This window comes from Galeopterus variegatus, unplaced genomic scaffold (genome assembly GCF_000696425.1).
Source record: "Galeopterus variegatus unplaced genomic scaffold, G_variegatus-3.0.2 Scaffold2315, whole genome shotgun sequence".
Classification (NCBI taxonomy): Eukaryota; Metazoa; Chordata; class Mammalia; order Dermoptera; family Cynocephalidae; genus Galeopterus; species Galeopterus variegatus.
Window position 1 is genome coordinate 52,942 of NW_007728426.1, and position 7,025 is coordinate 59,966.

A 7,025-nucleotide genomic window follows, 5' to 3' on the forward strand; every position below is an offset into this window, starting at 1 on the left:
ATTTCATTCTTAGTACCTAGGACATATCTTAGTATAAGTAACACATGGTTAATATCTGTTATTTAATTTACCGTATGACCTAATCTCTTAGCCTACAGGTTTTGAGAGTACTGTGGTCCACCACCTATCATCCCCACAACGGTTATCAACAGTAAGTTTATTGTGTGTATAGATTTGGTGGGCATGCTGGTATCTATCATAATTATATTGTATTCACTTTTTGATCAAAAAATCCCACTTCTAAAATTTCCCTTGCAGATACAACTCAAGCAATATGAAATACATATGCATAAATGCATTGCACCTTGTTTTTAATTGTAAAATACCGCAAACAACCTAATATATATGGGAAAACGGTCAGATATAGTATGGTACATCCACACAGTGGATGCAGCTATTAAAAAGAAAAGTGAGGAAAATATTTAGGAACTGGAGTTATATTCAACATGTGTATATACGTGTGTATAATAAACACACATATACACACACTGGATTATATACATGCAAATGTTTATATACATAGTCTATATTTTGAAAATAGAGGAAAACCAGAAATAATGAAATTGACTTCCTGTAGGTTTGGGTAGAAATGGGTTGAAAGAGACAGAAAAGAGATATATTCTCAGAGTATACCTATTTGTAGAGTTTTGACTTTTGGGAACTTTTAAATGTTTTACATACAAAAAGTAAAATTAATGAGGATAGGAGAAAAATTAAAATTTGATTCTATTTCAAATTATTAAAATAACCACACAGGAAAAAAAAGAAATGTTTGTAACTTTTGAATACAATTTTTTAAAATTAAATACGTTTATTCTAAAGGCAAGATAGAACTGCAAAGAAATATTAAACTCTACTTAGAAAAAAAGAAATGTTTGTAACTTTTGAATACAATTTTTTTAAATTAAATACGTTTATTCTAAAGGCAAGATAGAACTGCAAAGAAATATTAAACTCTACTTAATTTTGATGTTTGTGAGGGTATGGGTGCAGCAATTTTGAAACTATGATGTGTGTATTTTAAGATTAAGCAAACAAGTAAATGTACAGTAGTCCCCCCTTATCCAGTTTTGCTTTCTGCAGTTTCAGTTACTTACGGTAACTTTTAAGTCTTTTATTGCTGAAAGTGTGAAGACAAAAGCAAATCTGTATATACAGGGGGAAAAAATTCATGCACAGTATATGTAGGACTCAGTACTGTCCGCAGTTTTAGATATCCACTGGGGGTCTTGGAAAGTGTCCCCTGTGGAGAAGGAGAAACTATTATCCTGATGTCCTCACTGTGGGAGAAGAGGTACAAACATGGAATGAGGAAAGACAAGCAAGAATTGTGATGTTAGATTGGAATTAGAGGTACCAATGAATTCATGCTGTGTGTGTCTTTATTTTGTCCCCTAAAAGGCCCTAAAGTGATGCCACCCTAGTAGCAACAAGCACAACCAGATTTCCAAACATCATTCTCTTTAAAAGAAAGCATGGTTTCCTGCAGAAATTGCTCATTGTAGGATTGGGTTACAGAAAGTGCGGATAAGTCTGGAACATCTTGTTGCACCAAGAATAAGCAAGTGCTCAAAGAAATGAAGAAATGTACAGAAGTTAGATTGACAGGGCTCCCAATGGTTAAATCTAGGGTAGAAATGGATTATATAACACTTTGAATTAAAAAAAAGAGAACCCGTTAGTCCATACTGATAATACATATTAATAAAAGATGGAGAAAGAAAAGCTCTTCCTTTAGGAAATGCCAACCAATCAATGTGCTGAGAATGAGTTAAAAAATAAAAATTAAAAAAAAAATCACCATTTTGCAGCCATCTTAGTGATTCAGGCAAGAATCTTCAATCCAAAAACATAGGGAAGTTTGGTGGAGCTGAGAATATCTACGGTATCAAAGCATCTCATCACCATTTTGCAGCCATCTTAGTGATTCAGGCAAGAATCCTCAATCCAAAAACATAGGGAAGTTTGGTGGAGCTGAGAATATCTACGGTATCAAAGCATCTCCCTACACATTACTTGTTTTTTACAAGGGGGAAAATTATAGCAGTGGAGAAACATGTTAGACACTGTCTGAATTAACTAATCAAAGCTACCATCATTTGTAAGGAGATAAATATACATTATGTGCATCCTGATATGCAGAGGACACAACTTCACTTCTGTGGTTTCTGTCAAAATGCATAATCTAAATTTAAGGAAAAATTCAGACAAATCCACATCAAAAGACATTCTACAGTCCTGAACTCTTCACACATATCACAAATAATGAAACACAAAGAATGACTAATGAATTCTTCCAGGTTAAAGGAGATCAAAAAGACAGAACAAGTAAATGCAATGCAGTATCCTGGACTGGATAATGGATCAGGAAAAACAATGCTTTAAAGGATATTATTAGGACCCCTGGCGAAATTTGAAAATGGATTGTATGTTAGATCATATTCCTGTATTAAGGTTAAATATCTCAAATTTGATCACTGTACTGTACTTATACAAGATGATATCCTTGCTCTGATTAAATGCATGAAAGTATTTACAGGTAACGTGTAATACAATGATATTCAGTAAAATAACAGGTGGGGGAATGGGTGAGTGAATGTGGAGGAGGTAGAGGATTGAAAGAAGAAAGCAAATAGTTCTGTAAACGCTCTACTAGATATCTCCTGGTAAACACACATACACGTTACTATTGGGTACATTATCAAGGAATTAAACTTGCTGGTCAAAGGCATGTGTTTGCTTAGCTTTAGTAGATAACATCAAAAAATTTTCCTAAGTTGTTACAGTTCACGTTGCCTTTTAAAACATCTTTTAATTGGCTATTTTGATACTCTTGGGAATTTCCTGTTAAAGTCTTGTGACTTTAGAGTTGTGTTGAATTTTCTTCTGTTATTGATTTGTAGTCTTTTACATACTGCAGATACGAATCCTTCATTAGATCTGTGGTATTACAAAAACCTTCCACTCTTGTTGGTTCTTTTCACTTTTAATGATGCCTTTTGATGAAGTACTTAAAATTTTAATGTAGTATAATTTATCATTTTTTCCTTTATACTTAGTGCTTTTTGTGTCCCATTTAAGAAATATGTGCCTATACTAAGGTTATGAACATATTCTTCTATATTTTTAAAGTAACAGCTTTATTTACTTTTCACAATTAGATCTGCAATTTGTAATTAATTTTTATTTGTGGCGTGAGATAAGTTTTTTTTGTTCCAGATGGATAACCCAGTTAATATAACACCATTATTGAAAACACCACCTTCTCTACAGAGCAGCAGTGTTACCATTTTAAAAAATCAGTTTCTGGACTTTGGACCAATACCACATTGTCTTTCTTACTCAGCCTTTTTTGTTTGTTTGTTTGTTTTTAATTTTTGTCACAAAACAAGTCTTCATACACTTAAAAAGACTAAGATCATAGAAAATATGTTCTCTGACCAAAATAACAATAGGAAATTTAGAAAATTCACAAATGTGTGGAAATTAAACAACACTCTCCTAAATAATGGATAAAAAGAAAAAATCACAGGGAAGTTAGGGAGTACTTTGAGATAAAAATCAAAGTGCAACACATCAAAATTAATAGGACACAGGGCTCATGCAGTGCTTAGGGGAAAATTTATACTTGTAAACACCTATGTTAAAATAAGAAAAATCTCGAATCAGTAATGTAAACTTCTACCAAAAAAAAATAGAGAAAGAACAGGAAACTAAACCAAGAGCAAATATAAGTACGAAATAACAAAGACTACAACACAAATATATGAACCAGGGAATTAAAAACAATAGAGAAAATCAACATAACCAAAAGTTGATTCTTTAAAAAAGATCAACAAAATTTGCCAACCTTTATCGAGACTTACCAAGAAAAAAAGACGACAGAAATTACTAAAATCAGAAATAAAGCAGGGCATGATAGAGCAGTTGCTGCTTCTGTTAAGCTGGAATGGGTTCTGAAGAGAGAGATGTCTTCTTTTTCCAGTCTCTGCTGGTGACTCCTTGTGTCACTGCAGTCAAATGTCTAGTGGGCCGCCCGCATGGTAGCTGTGGCTACTGTTGTGGCATCAGGCCACTTTTGCAGCAGCTGTGGATGTGGCTGTGGCTGTGGGCCACCCGCCTGAGAGTGGTGTTTTCAGTATGCTCCTCGCCTGCTTCCAGGCAGGGATGCTGCCCTGGGCTCCAGGGTGTGCTGTTTCTTGCCTGCTTCCGGGAGGAGGGGGTGGCCCTCAGCTCTAGCCTAGGATCCTGGGCATGCTCTGTTTCTTGCCTGCTTTCACTTACTCAGCTTTTAATAGATCATATCTGGAATTGAGGACCACACCTTCATTCACCAATGTCGCCTTAGCAATTCTTTGCCTTTACATATCCACATGCATTCTAGAATCAGCTTAATTTCCACAAAAAATAAGCCTGGGTGAGATGTTCGCTGCCAATACGGATCAATTTTAGAGAAGTGACATCTTCCAATATTGTCTGCCAATCATGAATATGGTATATTGTTCCTCCTTTGGTCTGTTTCTTCTGCTTTATATTTGGCATTTCCAATTGCATTACAAATGGCGATTTTTATTTCTATTTTTTTATGGTTTATGAATATTCATGAGCTACAAAGTTGAGTCACCAGTGCCCAAAATGTGAAGGCCAGAACCATACTGGCAGCATGCCCATTACCACAAATTGCGATTGTACCCCATGTCCTTCACCCAATTATCCCCAACCTTTCTCCCAATCCCCCTTCCCCTCCCACTCCACTTTGTATCCCAAGGTATGTTCTCTCCCTCTGCAAGTCCAACGCACAAATGGCAATTTTTAAAATTTCATTTTCTATTTGTTGTTTGTACATAAAAAGGGTTTTATTCTGTTTTTGTTTTTTGAATACTGAACTTGTATTCATTGAGTGACCTTGCTGTATCAATTCTAATAGTTAGATCTTTTTGAAATTTCTGTCTACAATCATACAATCATGCAAATCACATTTAAATTTCTTCTAACGCTTAAGTCTTTGTTTTTTCTTGCTTTATTGAACTGGTTAGAAGTTCCAGAACAATGCTAAACAGAAGTGGTGATAGCAGTGATCACTGTCTGGTTTCCTACCTCTGGGACAAAGCTTTCAATAATTCACTGTTGTTTGATGCTTCCTGTGTATTTTTCAAGGATTTTTTTTTTTAACAGACCAAGTAAGATTCCCAGTTTGCTATAAGTTTTTATCATAAACAGGTATTAAAATTAATCAGATGATTCTCTTGCTTCTATAATCATTAAATGTTTTTCTCCTGTTATTGTGGTAAATGGCACCAACTTAAAAATGTTAACTATTCTTGCTTTCCTAAAATAAACCCAATTTGGCTATAAAATGTTATTCTTTTATATCACTGAATTTGATTTGTGACTATTTTGTTTAGGATTTTGCATCTGTGTTTTGCATTTATGCTTGTATCCATGAAATTGTTGTGACTTTATTTTTTTGTAAGGACTATTAAGTTTTGGCATCAAGGTTGTGCTAGCTTCAGAAAGCAATCTGAGAAATGCTCTCTTTCCTCAGGACCCTGGAAGAATTCATCTAAGACTATTTTTTTTTCTTTAAATACCTAGAATTACTCTGTGGAACCATCTGGGCCTGAGTTTTTTGTGGAAAGGCTTTCTTTTTTTGGTAGTTAACAGATTCAAATTCTGTAATATATAAGATTTTTATTTCTTCTGGGTCAGGTTTAATAAATTCTGTTTTTAAAAAATGTTTTTCCTTTTCATCTACATTGTCAAACTTATTGACACAAAGATGTTCACAATACCCTCTTACCTCTTAAGATCTAGAGTTCTGTAGTGATGTTTCCTTTTAAATTCTTCACAATGGTAATTTTTCTCCCTTTTCCTTGATCTTGCCAGAGGTTTACAATTTTATTATTCTCAGAAATTTTGTCTTGTACACTTGTTTTTAATTTTATTAACCTAAATTAAATTTTAATTTATTAAAATTTTATTTCCTGCTCATATCCTAATTTTCTCCCATTTTATATTTTCTTTAGGTTTAATTTGCTGTTCTTCTAGCTTCTTCAGATGAACACTTAGAGCCTTTTCTTCTGTCTGTCACTTAATATTGCTATGCCACAAAAATCTATCTCAAGAATCCTCTTTTTAATCCAGTCTATAATCTCCAAAGGCATTTCATCCACAAGTCATGGCTTCAAATTTATCTGTATGTTGTTGATTTTTAAAGCTTTTTATCTTTCAGAATGGAATGTTAAGTGCTCCCCCTCCCCTTTCAAAAATCTATTCTCTGGTTTCTCACATTGTAGTATAATAAGGTCCATAACTAACTTCATTTCATCATCCTGCTTATTCCTCCTCTTTGTACATAGCCCATCTTGATAAATAATACACCCAAGTTCCCAAATCAAAAACCTGAGAATTATCCTTAACTTACTCTCTGACATCCAATGAATAACCAAGTCCTGTTAATTCTAATCCCTAAATCTCTTTCAAGTCCATGCTTCCTTCCTTATCACCCACCACTACTAGTATTCTTATTCAGGCTTTATTTTTTTCTGGACTTTTCAACAGTCTTGGTTATTGTTTTGTCTCTAGTTTTTCCCTCTACTAATCTATTTTTCACAGGTATTTTCCTAAAGTGCAAATTTGTTTATGTCATTCCTCCTTTCAAATGTTCTTAGTTGCTCCAATGGAATAAAAAAAAAAAATCAAAATTTCTTGGCACAGCACACAATAAGGCTCTTTATGACATGGCGTTTATCTTAGTATGCACTCTCCACCAAAAATAAAAGCAACTTTCTTTAAAAATATCAAATGACTTGCCACTTTCCCATGTGTTAAGTGACCTCTCCCATCTCCATTATTTAAACTGTGGTGCTACCTCTACTTGAATGTATCCTTGCATCACTATTACCACCACTACCACCACCATGTAAGCTACTAGGTGCATTTTTTAAACATCATAGATAGTGTGCTTAATCAAAGATTTCTTAGATATGAAAACAACTTGATTATTCAATAAATCCAAACTCAAG